Genomic DNA, 16,503 nt, shown 5'->3' on the forward strand with positions numbered 1-16,503 from the left:
TTTCGAGGTTGAAACTCCTTATAGGTGATAGTCCACCCATCTATGCATACCTCAAGTGAAGTAGTTTTAGCTTGAGAAGCTTCTAACTCTTTACAGTTTAGATTCATCTGACTAGGGATTAGAGCTAGATGTGACGAATCCAAATGTTGATTGCTTCCCAATACTTGCTCTGTTGAGACCTCCATTCTCTTCTTATCCATATTAGCTTCACAACTCGGGTTCACCTTAATTCCCTCTTATTAGACTTGTCCTAAAAACAGGGAAAACCAAAATGTTTACAGCACTGACTTGGATCCTAACCTCTAAGAGACTTGCTATGAACACCCTCATTATTTAATACTTTTGAGTTCTCTCTTACATCCTTGAGTACCACCACGCTTCCACTGCGCAAACTAGAATGTAGGACACTTCATCTTTTTCCAAGCTTCTGCGACTTGTCTCTTCACTGGTCCCTTTGGTATGTTGGTTTGACCTTGTAACAAGCACTGTTGAAACTCCTATGTTGAGTTATTCCTTCTAGCACTTGTTGTTGCATAGCTACAGGCTTCTCCTTGTCAAATGCAGTCACGGCTAATGTAGCTTGATCCTCCTGATCTCTAATGTTGGCAGTTAACTCGTTACATTCCATCTAATAGACCAAGAGAGAAGATTCAGAATAGAGACAAAGTTTTCATAACAGACACAGGCTGAAGTAAGCATAACTTTTCGCAAATAACAAGGTTAGAGAGAGAGCAAGAAGTAAGCAGAGATGAAGGCATGCTAATACGTCCAGTTCTAACTAGGCTTGCGTCCTACAGTCAGCATTGCTCTGATACCACTTTGTAGCACCCGGTTTTAAAGGCAAAACCAGATACACACTATATGTGAGCCCAGGAAGTCAAATCTCACATACAGCCACAAATCAGGGTAATATCAAAAGACAATACTTATTACATAACGTATTAGTAAAAGGAAAATAACCTTAGAGTATAAGACAACGGAAAGTTGACTCTGATCTTCTGGCGAAGACTCCGAATCCACAGGGACGACTGACTGGTTGACCACAAGCCTAACTCCTCCAAACCAGCAATCTGGTACCCATCCGGGATTTTTATCCAATGTATAGAAAAGTAAAACAAGCGCAAGTACATGTCGTACTTAACAATTATATCATGGGGTTCATGAGGCTCAAAAGGGCTGACACTGGTTTACTATGATTAGCTTTAATAGATCATCTTTTTAAGCAGTTGGGTAGCAAAGAATTTATCATTCCCATAAACACATGATCAGGTAAACATGAATAATGTATAGCATAAATGATTAATTATTAGCATCATCATCCATTAGTGATCATCTCTATTCCATAAGGGTCCAAGGTCACTCATGTCCGTGAGCACGGCTGTTATAACAGTTTTATACTCTGCAGAGGTTGTACACGTTCACTGTGAGTCATGATTTACCCTTTCGCCTGAGGTGATCAGCCTCTTGACCCGCTACCAAGGAAGGTCGGCAGGGTTCACTATGAAGCCTTTCAAAGGTTCGTCTAACAAGTTAGGGCCGCTAAGGTTTACCCATCAATAAGCATGAACCCCCCTCCAAGTAGTGACTAATAAGTGCACCTACTTGGCAGACCGAGATCATACCCGTTGGAGCCCCTCTTGCGCCGTAAAGGTAACCACTAACAAGCTAGAAAAGGTCCTCATACTGAGCTAAAGCCAGAGCCATATAGCCCTCACAGCTGTACTGTAAGTCCCGGATGATCACTTACAGATGAGTCCTTAGGGAGAGGAATCTAGAGCATTTAGAAAGTAGCTAAACACTCCAGCCCCCTGTTTCCATATTACTAAAAAGTCATGTTTTAATGTTTATTGCATATATCATTAGTCAAGTTACAAGATCATGGTTTTGATTAAGCACTAGCAAAAACTATCCCATGCAATATCCCAAAGGTATCAAGGTACAAGATATCAAATATCTAGGATATCCTTAATGGTAACAAGGGAGACACATGCAATTTGAATTTAGTGATTAAATGTGAATTGGTAACAAGGATGGTCCCATGCTATACTTGCCTTAACTTGCTTTTCCTCCAAAGCAATATGCTCAAAGGCCTTTAGTATTCCACTTTCAATCTTCTGCTTCCAATTCTCAGCTTCTAGTCTTCAGAGAACTGCTTCTTAATCACCACGTAAACCTCACCGATTGACTGAATCATATATCACCACACAAACATCCATACATGTACATGCATAGCATACAATTACATCTATATCAGAACAGTACACCAATCATAGAAAATTAAGTAAAAGAGATTGAAACACGATTCTACGCATACCTACGTACACACAGTCGCGAGAAGCACGCTAATCAGAGCTACGGTTGAAAAGTTACAACTACCGAAAGATTTGCCTAATACGTGGAAAAGAAAACTATAGGCTTCATTTATGTTACCCATATGAATTCATATATATATAAGATATTTTATAAATAATGTAGATTAAATTAAGTCAATTCTTAGATTTGATTTATAAAGCAAAAGTAAAACAATTCATATTTCATTCATAAAATCCAGTTGCATAATCATTAATCAATATATGATTTAAACTATGATATTTCAGAAATAACTATATAGTAAACACTATTACTAATGCATAGATCTCGTCGCCACGAATCTAACGCAACTTGAACGGACTATTTCGGAGTTAAAATAAATAAGTTATGATTTAAATAAGTTTTACTTAAGTTAAATAATAGATTAAATCTACTCATGAATTTCAAGTGTTGAAAACATGTCTAACAGTTGTATAAACATGTAGATAACGTAAATATGGTCCTAACGCAATTCAAACGGGTCAAATCGGACTTAAAACACAAAAGTTACGCATGAAATAAGGTGCAGTGGCATTCCTGTAAATAACTCGAACTCATTTTTGAATTAAAACAATTAAAATCTGAGTTTAAACGGATTTTGGACTGCGCTCACTAATTATGTAAACTACAGGGTCCTAAACGAATAAAAACAGGGCTGAATTGTAATTGATTTGAACTAGAACGGACTGCGGGTTGATTCTCGAAAACCATAAGGGCTTGTCTGCAAAAATGGTGCGGCTTGAATGGGGGTTTGACCGCGTCGGCTGACCGTGCGCCATGCGGCAGCACGTGATTGGTGCGGTGCACCACGCGGGTGTGGACTAGTGCTGACGCAGGCACGGTGCACCGGTTCCACGGGTCCTGGTGGACCGGTTATGATCCCCGAAGGGGTATCTAATCTGGTCCGCTCGTTCCAGATCCGACGGCGCAGGCAAGATGGAAACAGCGGGTCACCGGGGAAGACACGCAGGACAACAGCGCCATGGCCGGCGGCGTGCCAAGCTCGGCGGTGGACGCCGGGGCGATGATTCTGGCCACTCCAGACCGAGCCGAGGGCACCTACACGTAACACGGGGTCTCGCGAACTCAATGGCTACCTATCGGGGATGGAGAGCACGTTGGGGAGGTGGTCCCACCGTGGCGCCATTGCCGGCGGCTCGGATGCTCGGTGCTATGGCGTCCTAGTGCGCTAAACTGCGAATGGATGGCACGGGAAGGCGGAGGAGCACACCGAGAGTCATCAGGAGGGAAGCGCAGCGTCCGAGGAGGTCTCCGAGGCACGGTTCATCGGCGGCGGCGGCTGGAGAGATAAAGAGAGGGCAGGTGAAGTTGAATCCGAGGAAAAGAAAGCGAAAACACAAAATAGGTGATACCTACGTGCGTGGTGAAACAAGGCGGAGCTCGGGGTCACGTCGGCGTCGAGGTTTGGGCACCGGAGTAGCGGATTGTCGAGCGGCGATGGTGAGCTTTGAGCGGCGATCGGAGAAAAAGGGAGAGATGGAGAGGGTCCGGCTGGGGCTTTATAGGCGGGCGGGGCTGTGGCATAGAAGGTAAGGAGCGGGTGGATTGATTACCTGCCATACGGGCGCAGGCGCGGCGGCTGACCATGCACGGCTATGCCATTACCGGGAGCAAGAAAGGAAAGGGGCGCTCGGGAAGGGAAGGAAAGAGGTAGTGCTGACGGGTGGGACCTGCGGGCAGTGAGAGCAAAAAGCGTGTGGGCGGCTGGCGGCGTCTGATCGAGCGGGGCCAGGTCGCAGCGGGAGAGCGGCGCGTGCGGGCGTCTGAAGGCCGAGCGCTTGCTTGGCGGCGCTGAAGGCTGAGTAGGCCGGTGCGGAGCAGGCCAAGCGGATGGGGAGCCAGCTGGGCCGCGCGCGGGAGGAAGGAAGAAAGGGGAGGAGGCTGCTGGGCCGAGCGTGGGAGGAAGGAGGAACGGGCCGCCAAGTGGACCAAGGCCGGGAAAAATGGGAAGGAGGAAGGGAGGGCGACTGGGCCTGTTCCCGGAGTTGGGCCAAATAGGAAGGAAGGGAGATTTTTTTCCAATTCAAATTCTTTTTCCTAATTAGTTTTCAAATCCTAAGCCAAAATCAAATCAAATTTGAGTATGGTTTCAAATATACTTCCTATAAAAATAGACAATTTTGTTAGGCTTTCCAAGATAAACTTTACAACTTAAAAATACTCTTATTTCTAATTTTCTTTTCTTTCTTTTCTTTTATTTCAAAGCCATTTTCAACTCTTTTCAAAAACATTCCAAATTACTTTGGAGTTTGGATCAACACCATTCATCACAATAAATAGAATGCAACAGCATGTATGCTCACACATGTTGCTACCTTATGATGAATTTTAAATTAATGAAACTTTTTATTTTCCTATATTTCATGTGCACAAAAATTCCAACTTAAATCATTTTAACTCTATTTCAAAAGAGGCAATTTTTAGGGTGTTACACTCCACCATCACCTCCGCGTCACTCGCACTATGTTTTCCCTGTCTGGTGTTGCCTGCTGCGACGTCGTGTCGTGCCTCGTCGACTTGCAGCCGCGGCCATGCGGATAGTCGCTTGGGGCATGTCCTGCTGTCCCCATCGTGGTGCGTGTTGGTTTGTCACGTTGACATCCACAGCCGGACTGAGCCAAGCCACGCAAGGACCCCCTCCCCTGTCTCCGCTGTCGCCATGACCGGCGGGGCCACCCTTCAAATTCACTGTGGTGATAATACCGTGTTTCAATTGGTCTCGCCCGTAGCTCCGCTAGGCATCCGGTCATCCAACCTACCCCACCGCGCTGTAGTTCTCACCTCACTGTGCCTTAATTTCAAAATGCCGCGCCATTGGGTCCTTAAGATCGGACGGACACCCACCGTCGGCAAGGCAGCCATTCTAAGCACATAGTAGCGATTTAGTGCACCGTCAGCATCGTTGTACCCTCCTGAGCACCCCGTGCACCTTAGTCGTAGCTTACAGCGAGCCAGCCATCACTGACGCGGCCGTGCCATCATCGGGCACTGCCGCATCGTCGGTGCGCAAACGGCCAACTCACCTCATGCTTTCTCCGGCTAGACCGTCACCTCAAGGGCCTTCGTGGGTAGTTCCTCGAGCTCGTTAGCTATTTGGTATGCTTTGTTTTTGCTGTGACTCACGGGAACACACCCGCCATCATAGGTCGGGGATCACCGCCGGGGAGGGAACTCGGGACGACGCCACTGCTCGCCATATCGCTTCCAGCCATTGCGCATTGTCGTGGAGGTAATCACCGGTCCCTTAGTTGGGTAGTAGAGGCTCGGATGACGCTGGCGTGACCGCCCAGTGCCCGCGCCGTCGTGCCAGTGCGCGCACGGGTGCTGGGGGACTTCGCCACGGTAATGAAGGAGAAAGGGGAGGGTGCAGCTGTGAAACCATAGACTAGGGAAATAGTGTCCTAGAGCTCGTTGTGAATACATAGTAGTTCAGGGGTGTCCGTGCATATTTGCCATCACGCGCGGGTTTTTCCCCATCGTGGGTCATTGGCCAGCTGGGCCGCGCCCCCATGTGGGCCACGTTGAGGCCTGCTGGCACACGTGGGCGGGAAAATGGCGTGGGCCGAGCCAGCATGAGTTGGGCCGAAGGATAGGATTCGGTTTCCTTAATTCCAGTAAATAAGAAATGTTTATTTATTTTAGTTATGAATTGAACTTTGATAAATCGTAGTAAATTGCATAGTTGTCCAAAAATAGTGAGACTAATTTTGTTAGGTTCGCAAAAATATCATCTACTAGATAGTTCAGTTGGATTACAGTTAGCTATGGCGAGTATTGGGTGATAAATTCAAAACTAGAGAATGAATATTAGGTAGGTGAATAATTGTAGGAATATTTGTGGATAATTGGTGATGGATATAGCCACAAAACTTTTACAGTAGGTCCACCAAGTTGTTATGTACTTGCTGTAAATTTTGTAGCCATAAAAGGGGATGTTAAATAAAATAGCTATTACTCTTGTTTTATCGTATCTCGATTAAATCGGTATTAGGAGTAACAATACCTGTAGTTGCTATAAGAATGTAGGTTATGTTTCATACTTGTTAGTAGTGACGGTACATAGCTTAGCCTTTAGTAGGTAGACCCCACTTAGTAGTTTAATAGATGTACTTTTGGGTTAAGAATTGTTGTTGTCATATTATTAAACATTGCATCATCATTTCATGTAGATCACGAACTGGTAGACTTCGTGCCCATCGGTGAGCCAGAGTATGATGAGGAGATCGAGGAGTACGAGGAGGAGATCTTCGCATAGGAGGAAGCCCAGGAGCCTATTGGTGCTGACCCTGCTGACTCGATGCCTGCCCAAGGCAAGCCCCGGTGCATAACCCAAATTTTTATGATCACTGAATATATATATGTGATGTGCATTTAAGTTACAGGCATTTTATGGAAACTACCTGCATAAACATACCTACCCATGAGTCCTACTAGTACAGGTCGAGTAGCTTCTATGCTCAGGATATCGGTAGCATGAGTAACCTGCCGTTACTCGCAAATAGGTAATAAAATACGAACACTCATGATAAAATGGTGGAAAGGAAAATGGTGACCGGACAGGGATATGGATTGGGTACTAGTGGGTGTAAGGGGTTGTGTCCTATAGCCAACAGAGCATGACTTGGTTACACTTTTTCCCTGTCCATGTTGATTAAGGACCGGTCGTTGCATATGACTCTAGGCAAGTCACAGATTATTGTCCCGAGCACATACTTGGGTATGGGCGCAGGGAAGGCTTGCTGCTCTCTTGTCGTGGATCCAGCTCTTTCCGGACCGACTAATGGGAAGAGGAGGTGGTGGAGGTCTTTGCACCACACTGAGTCCGGGACTCAGAAGTGGGGGCTTGGAGTCCAAGTTTGGATGGGGACCTGGACACCCAGGATAGGAGAGTGGTGGGTTAGTCCTACTTGTGCCTGGGTGTGGGGTGTACGACCCCGATTACCCATGGCAGGCCACATGGGCTATGCCCCTAGGGCTGGCCCAGCCCACAAGAAGAAGCCTTGCAAGGCATGACTCTGCTCGGTGCCTTTCGCATGACATCGAGAAGATATCCTGAAGATACTACGAGATCTATTAGGATATATATGATCCCAAGATTCCTGTAATCAGTTATTAATTTCCGGTTATCTCTCAGATCTAACTGACTTGTAACCCTACCTCCCGGACTATATAAAGCGGGCAGGGACCCCCTCTAAAACCACAGCATATCATACGATAGCTAATACAAACCAACAGACCACAGGAGTAGGGTATTACGTCATACTAATGGCCTAAACCTGTCTAACTCATGTGTCTCTGTTGCCTTCTTGTTCTTGATCTCGCGCTCCTCTGCCGATCAATCTACCTTCGTGGGATACCCCTCGGAGGGCTGCCGATGATATTTTGTCGACAGTTGGTGCGCCAGGTAGGGGTGTGCATGCTGTTTCCTTATCGAACAAGATGGCCTTTTCCGTAGGCTCTTTGTCCCTTCCACAGCCCGGCCAGATCTTCACGATCGGATCCATCTCATGGGTCATCAACGCTGACGGAGTTGGAGAGCTCCTCGAGCCAGGGTAGATCGGTTCTACGCCGGTCACCCCCACACCTACAACTACAGATCCAACCTTGCAGCCGATTCTAAGGTCTCCCTCAGCGACGACTTGGCGTCCGCTTCCTCACTACCAGAGGAGGCCGATCAACAATGACGATCTGATCGAATCCATCGATCGGGTCAGACTGAAGCTCGTCGATTGTCTCTCCATCGTTGAATCGGCACTTTATACTCTGGTTCAATGCCAACCACCCTCCGATCTAGATCTATCGGAGGCTGCTCAGGAAACTGCAGGGGTTACGGCCCTATCCTTCGGATTCTCCAATGCCGCCACCGCTTACCAACATGCCCTAAGGAGCAAACTCACCAACTAGGTCGCCATCCAGCTTTCGCCGGTTGTCAACATGCTACACTTAGGCCGGAGCCCCGGGGTGCACCTCCAGACCATCCCAGAAGAAACTCTAGGCTCCGAGTCTTAGGGCTCTACTGAGACCCTCGCTGAAACCTTCTCCGATCAATTTCTCCTTCCACCCTTCCGGGGTGGTGCGATCTTCAATGTCAGCATCGACAACCCTCCTCGGAATGGTGAAACCGAGGAGGAGCGCATTGCTCGGGAGAACCAGAACGTCAACCGTGCGTAGCGGCGAGAAAACAAGGCAGCCATCGCGAGGGCCAAGGCTGCTCAGAACAATCGGCTTGATTCTCAAGGAAGACCGCTCTCGCTCCACCGTGACCTTGATGAAGAGTTTCTCCGTGTCGACGGCCACGATGTCTTCAAGACTCCAAGCGCCAATTTGGCGATAGCCGCCAATGAGCTCGCTCATTTCCCTCAAACACCTGAGCTCGCCAAGATCACCACCATGCTTAAAGTGGCTCACTGTCAGGTTAATGAGATCCGCGAGGATCAGAGACCTTCGTGCTCTATGAGCATGATTCACCGATCAGCTGCGTCGAGATCCAATCGCCGCCCTAGTCAAAGCCATTTCGCCGACCAGTCGCTACCTCTCTAGGGGGGACCCGGGGGGCATCGCGCTGAAGACCATTGCTAGCATGACCAGGAGGTCAAATAGGATGCTACAGTACATCTCAGCAACCTCTAGGATGCGCGACGGCGTATCGAGCAATGTCGCTTTGGTCGCCATGAAGACGAAGTGCGTCGTCGCTAGGATTACAAAAAGGAGTATGGCAACCCGGACTCAACCCTCGAGCCTATTCCTGACCATAACGCCACAGACGATGGTGTCGACAACCCTAAGGGGCCTCCAGCTTTCACAAGGGCACTCTGAACGCTTCGGTGGCCCCATGGTTTTAAGATCACCTGGGTCGAGCCCTACGAAGGAAGAATGAACCCAACTCAGTGGCTGTAGGCTTACGCCACTGTCGTCCGCGCCACAGGAGGAGACACCAGTGTCATGGCAAATTATCTCCCCATCATGCTCATGCCACCCGCCATGAGCTGGTTCACCAGCCTTGCGCCGGACTCCATCGGGTCATGGGAAGAGTTGAAGAAAGTCTTCACCGACAACTATATGGCCACGTGTACTCGACCTGGCACGAAGCATGATCTCAGCCGCATTAACCAGAAGCCATCCGAGCTCCTTCGCAGCCACGTCCGGTGTTTCTCCGAGATGAGGAACTTTATCCCCAACATCATGGAAGCTGAAGTCATCACTGCCTTTATCCAAGGACTCCATCGCGAGCTTCGCTCCAAATTCAACTGTAAGCCGCCAACCGGTATTGGCAAAATGATAACTACCACCAACCAGTACGCTGATGCCGAGGAAGCCGAGGTACGCTTCAACAAGGATGTAGGCACTCAGCGACCGCCTCACTGCTGCGACGATCGCCCCAACGACCAACGTCACAGCGACCGCCACCTCGACAACTACAGCTATCATCGCGATAGCGGCCGTGATCAAACAGGAGGACATAGGCCTGGCCAAAATCACCACCGCCGGCCAGAACACATCTTCGCCGCCGTTAGTCAACCTCGCGCCAAGCGTAACTATGATGAACAGTACCAAAAGATCCTCGACGGCCCGTGCCCTCTTCACAAGAATGCCAAACACAAGATGAAGGACTGCATTGGTCTGGCCAGGGAGTTCTAGGACAAGAGGGTCGATGACGACACCAACGATGGAGCCAGAAGTCGCCGACCACTTGGGAACAACAACAACGCCTTTCAGGACCATGATAAGGTAGTCGCCACCATCTTCGGGGGCCTCTCCTCCACTAAGAGTAGAAGGGAACGAAAGCTCACCGCCCAACGAGTGCTCGCCGTCGCTTCAGTAGAAACTACCGTCGACGCCAGCTATCGCCCATGGTCCGAGGTCCCCATCACCTACAACAGGGCCAACCAATGGGTAGACATACCCTACATAGGGCGTTTCCCTCTCGTCCTCGACGCAACCGTCCAGAAGGTGCTCTTCAGAAAAGTCCTTATTGATGGTGGTAGTGCTTTGAACCTACTCTTCGCCGGGGCCCTAAGGGAGTTGGGCCTCGCGATATCAGATCTCACACCCTCAGACTCCTCCTTCTGGGGTGTGGTACCTAGAAGGGCATCCAGACCACTTGGAGAGATCACCCTACCAGTATAGTTCGGCACGGCAAGCAACTACCGCGTCGAGTATATCAACTTCTACGTCGCCGATTTCGACACCACCTACCACGCCATACTTGGCCGGGCAGCTCTGGCAAAATTCATGGCTGTACCACACTACGCGTATTTGGTGTTGAAGATGCCTTCGCATGCAGGAGTCCTAGCTCTGCAGGTGAACCTCTCTGTTGCCTACGCCTGCGAGACAGAGAGTCTCGCTCTCGCCGAAGCCACCGACCTCTCCATCTAGATGGCTAGTGTGGTCGCCGAAGCCAAGATAGCACCCACCGATGACATGGAGATTCTAGAGCTAGAGCTTCCCCGCGCCTCCACCAAGTCCAAAGAAATCAAGGAGGTCAGCCTCGGCCTCGATGATGCCTCCAAGACCGTGAAGATTGGGGCCCACCTTGACCCCAAATAGGAAAGCACGCTCGTCTCCTTCCTACGTGACAACGCCAATGTGTTTGCTTGGAAACCTGTAGACATGCTGGGGGTACCACGAGAGAAGATCGAGCACTCCTTGAATGTCTCGCTGACCGCTAAACCGATCAAGCAGAAACTCTACCAATTCGCGCCAGACAAGGAGGCTATTAGGGTAGAAATAAAATGGCTCTTAGCTGCCGGGTTTATAAAAGAAGTGTATCATCCAGATTGGTTAGCAAACCCTGTTCTCGTTTGAAAAAAGAATAAAGAATGGAGAATGTGCGTTGATTATACTGATCTTAACAAACACTGCCCTAAAGACCCCTTCGGCTTGCCTCGGATAGACAAGGTCGTAGACTCTACTGCCGGCTGCGAACTACTATCCTTCCTTGACTATTACTCCAGCTATCATCAGATCTCCCTCAAGGAAGAAGACTAGATAAATACGTCATTCATTACACCTTTCGGTGCATACTGCTACAAAACTATGTCCTTCGGACTCAAGAACGTCGAGGCTACCTATCAAAGGGCCATTTAGATGTGCCTCGACCAATAGATCGGCCGCAACGTCGAAGCCTATATCGATGATGTGGTTGTCAAGACCAAGACAGCCGACAACCTTATCGCCGACCTCAAAGAAACCTTCGCCAACCAGAACAAGTATCGATGGAAGCTAAACCCTTCAAAGTGCATCTTTGGAGTTCCATCTGGTATACTGCTAGGCTACATTGTCAGTGCTTGAGGCATCAAGCCTAATCCTGACAAGGTCTCCGCCATCACCAATATGAAACAGCCAACATGTGTCAAGGATATACAGAAGCTTACAAGTTGCATGGCTGCTTTAAGCCGCTTCATGTCATGCCTCGGCGAAAAAGGGCTACCTTTCTTCAAGCTCCTCAAGGCCTCCGAGCGCTTTACCTGGTCGGAGGAGGCAGACTCAGCTTTCGAGCAGCTCAAGTTGTTCTTAACAAAGCCACCGATCATGACAGCGCCAAGGCCAGATGAGACTTTGCTAATATACATCGCCGCCACTTCTTGCCGTCATGAGCACAGCTATTGTCGTCGAACACGAAGAGGCCGGGCATGCTTATAAAGTACAACGTCCGATTTACTTCATCAGTGAGGTACTTAATGAGCCCAAAACTTGTTACCCTCAGGTACAAAAGCTGTTATACGCCATTCTTATTACGTCACACAAACTCCAACACTACTTCAAATACTACAAGATCGCCGTGGTCATTGAGTTCCCTTTGGGGGACATTCTCCGCAATAAAGAAGCCAATGGCCGCATCATTAAATGGGCTGTTGAGCTCAGCACCTATTCCATCGAATTTAGAAGCAGACCTACCATTAGGTCATAGGCGCTCGCTGACTTTGTCGCTGAATGGACCAAGATCCAAGAGCCCATCGCCGCTACTTGCCCCGAACATTGGGTGATGTACTTTGACGGCGCCCTTAACATCAACGATGCTGGAGCAGGCATTCTGTTCATTACGTCGACCAAGGATAAGCTACGATATGTTCTCCGGATACACTTCCCGGCCTCCAACAACGCCACGGAATATGAAGCTTGTCTCCATGTTCTTCGTATAGCTATCGAGCTCGGCGTCAAACGCCTCATGGTGTATAGGGACTCCGTGCTGGTTATCAACCAGCTCAATAAGGACTGGTCTTGTTCCAGCGATAAGATGGATGCTTACTGCGCTGAAATCAGAAAGCTCAAAGGAAAATTCTATGGCATCGAGTATCACCACATGGTACATGACCAAAATCAACTCGCCGACCACTTATACAAGTTGGGTTCTTCTCATGCCATGATCCCACCAGGAGTCTTCGTTCAGGATCTCCTGGCGCCATCCATCAAAGAAGATAAGGAAGTCAAAGAAGTTCCCCCTGCCGAGCAGTTGGTACTTGCGATACCTTCGCCGATCACCGACTGGAGGGAGCAATTCATCAAGTACCTCACCAGTGCTGAGGTACCCACAGACAAGACTGAAACTGAACACCTAGTTCATCAAAGCAAGCTTTACGTGCTGGTGGACGATAGCTTGATGAGGAAGAGTGCCAAGAAAGGGATACTGCAAAAATGCATCACCCAAGAGAGGGAGTGAAGCTACTTCTCGAAATTCACTCTGGTTCTTGCGGCAATCATGTGGCCTCGAGAACATTGGTCGGCAAGGTTTTCTGAGCTGGTTTTTATTGGCCCACAGCCATCACTGATGCAGAAGATCTCGTCGGACGTTGTGAAGGATGCCAATTCTTAGCTAAGCAAATACACGTGCCGACGCATGAGCTTCAAACCATCCCAGCTTCCTGGCCCTTTGCATGCTGGGGACTGGACATGATCGAGCCTTTCAAGCCAGTACCAGGTGGTTTCCGGTATGTGTATGTCACCATTGACAAGTTCTCCAAGTGGATTGAATATAAACCGCTCGCCTCGGCTACTGCAAAGAAGGCAGTTGAGCTCTTTGAAGATATCATCCACAGATTTGGTCTATCAAACAGCATCATCACCGATCTCGGAACTATGTTTACTGAACATCATTTCTGGGACTTCTACGAAGACCATTGCATCTCCGTCAAATATGTTTTCGTTGCCCATCCAAGAGCCAACGGTCAGGTCGAACGGGTGAACGGTATGATCCTTGATGCCCTAAAAAAGTGATTGTATCAAAAAGAAGAAAAGCACCTGGGCAGATGGCTCAAGGAGCTTCCAGCGGTAGTCTGGGGACTGCATACTCAAGCTAGTCATAGCACTAGTGTAACTCCATACTTTCTGGTCTACGGCTCAGAAGCCATACTACCAGCGGATGTTACTTTCCGAGCACCTAGTGTGGAAAACTATGATGAAGAGCAGGCCGAAGCTGTTCGGTCTGAGGACATCGAGAGAGCCGAAGAAGAGCGCCTAATCACTTGTGTTCGTACAACTAAATATCTAGAAGGCTTGCGGAGGTACTACAACCGAAACATCAAAGGTCGTTCATTTGCTGTCGGTGATCTCGTTCTCCACAGGAAACAAAAGACTGAAGGTTTGCACAAGCTCTCTTCCCTTTGGGAAGGGCCTTATGTCGTCAAAGAGGTTACTCGACCAGGTTCTTATCGCCTATGTGACTCAGAAGGAGTCGATGTTCCCAACTCGTGGCACATCGAACACTTTATACGTTTCTATCCTTGAAACACTACAGATATGTACTTTACAATTTTATATTCAGATAAGTTTTTGGTCTCCATAACTTGTCATCGTTTTGTCTCTTTTGTGGTTTGACATCCTTTTGTGGTCGCCGAACTATATGCTATTTCATGACGAACTCCAATACATACTCGCTGTAACTGCGCCGACCACGTTTCTCCAAATTGCCGAACACGATTTCTCCAAATCACCGAACACGATTTCTCCAAATCACCAAACACGATTTCTCCAAATCGCTGAACACGATTTCTCCAAATCACCGAACACGATTTCTCCAAATCGCCAAATGATTCTGTCGAATAAGTTTTCTCCAAGTCGCTGAATATGTTTTCCACAAACCTCCAACGTATTTCGCCACATTTTTGTTCTAGAGTTGCCAAACACTTTGTCCCAAATCTCCAAGACCTTTTGCCGATCAGCGAGCAGCTTACATTCTTTTATGTTCTCTTCAAGGAAGACCCAGTCTCCGATCTCTCCCTAAACATGCTACGGGCTTCGCGCTCTGTGTTATGGGTGGTCAGCTGTGCTTCCTTGGTCGCGCCTATTTATCCTACACGTCTACGGGGTCCGCGCCCCATGTTATGGACTATGGGCTAGCTAAGGCCAAATGCTTAGCACAGAACTAGTTGCTCGGACTATGTTTATACGGTCTATATCTCCCAGTTATTTCGATAAACCACCGAGCAGCACATGTTCCGCTTTTTCCTCTCTATGGAGAAGACCCAGTCTCTGATCTCTCCCTACACGTGCTACGGGCTCCGCGCTCTGTGTTATGGGTGGTCGGCTGCGGTTCCTTGGTCACGCCTCTTCTTCCCACACATGAATGGGCTCCGCGCTCGACGTGATGGACAATGGGCTAGCTGAGGCCATGGGGGTCGGCAGCGAACTAACTGCTCGGACTCTACTTATACTTTATATAAATACTTTATGGTCGTAATTACGAAGATTTTTTTGCCAAAATTCTTTCTGACCGCATACGCATGCACTTCATAATAGTTATCATCTGTATAAGTATTTTCCATGCTTTCGCGCATTCTAACTATACTGTCCAGAAATTACAAATGATGTCCACCAAGGATATCATTGTGCTTTGCCACTACCGTCAGTCTCTCCGAACAGGTATATATCGCCGGCCAACTTTTTTGCCGTGTCTTCCACCTCATCCTCAAGCCGCTGGGTCTCCGCTTCGCTCAGCCCCTCGGCATACCCGCCCCCTATCGCCTCCAGGTCAGTGGCTGGATAGTGGGATCGAACAACAGCAAGGGCGTGGGTAGCGGTGGAAACAACGGCGTCGCGGTTGAAGCTCTTAAAGCTTTCCCATGCCGTCTTGCATCTTTCGATGATGATATCCGGGCGCGGCGGCCTGCCGCCGGGCTAAGGAGTAGTTTTCGGTTTGATGCAGTCGAGCACTGGTTTGATTCCGGCAACTACGACGTCAAATTTGTTCCTCTGGGTTCGGGCGTCTTGCTCTTGCACATCGAATTGTGCCTTGACCCTCCGACGGTAGTCTGCATGCATTTTGAAGTTCCATTAGGCAAGATAATTACTTTAGCAGAAAACCCGACCAGGGGGTACTCACCATTCAGCTCCTCGGTCAGTTTGTTCGCTCGCCCTGTCTCCTTCGCTTTCTCCTCCCAGAGTTGCTCGAGGGCCTGGCGCAGTTGACCGAGCTCCGCGTCTTGTTCTACAAGTACATCATTCATCACCAAAAGTAAGCATATCCAACTATGCGAGGCATTTTTGTGGATCGTATGTACCTTTCTTCTCTTCGGAGATTTTCTATAGCTTTTCCAACTGCTCGGAAGTATCTTTAAGCTGTGTAGAGGCAGTGGTCAGCTGCTTGGACTTGCTCCGAAGTTGTTCTTTCGTAGTCGCTAGGTGCTCAGACAGGACCCCTTCTGGTATTCTAGGTCCTGCGTGTTGCACTCAGCAAGGTCTCGCTCGCGCTGGGCCCTTTGAATGTTTTTCTTCGAACGGTTCATCGCCTCCTTGAGTTTTTTGTTCTCCTTGGCGAGGGGATCCATCCTCTTAATCAGTTGGTAATGGTGCTCGGCAGTTCGAGTTATCCCCTAGAAATGCACAATGACAATGACAGAAGGACACCACCAATGTCAACGAAGAATATTCAAGTTTTAGTATTAACCTCGATTTGTTTTACTACTCCGCCGAGGGTGGATTTCAGCCTCCTCATTTCTCTAGGGATGTCCTCTTCCTCGACAACTACCACTTCGTCACCGCACTTGCAAAGGATTCGGACAGATTGGGTTCGAGGCTCATCACGAACGATCTCCTCCACCTCATCCTCCTCTTCCGCAGCAGTAGGGGACACCGCAGGGGGCTCTATGGCCGGACAGTGGGTCCGAGCATGACCTGCGACCCCTCAGAGGGCACTGT

Source organism: Miscanthus floridulus, chromosome 10 (genome assembly GCF_019320115.1).
Source record: "Miscanthus floridulus cultivar M001 chromosome 10, ASM1932011v1, whole genome shotgun sequence".
Classification (NCBI taxonomy): domain Eukaryota; kingdom Viridiplantae; phylum Streptophyta; class Magnoliopsida; order Poales; family Poaceae; genus Miscanthus; species Miscanthus floridulus.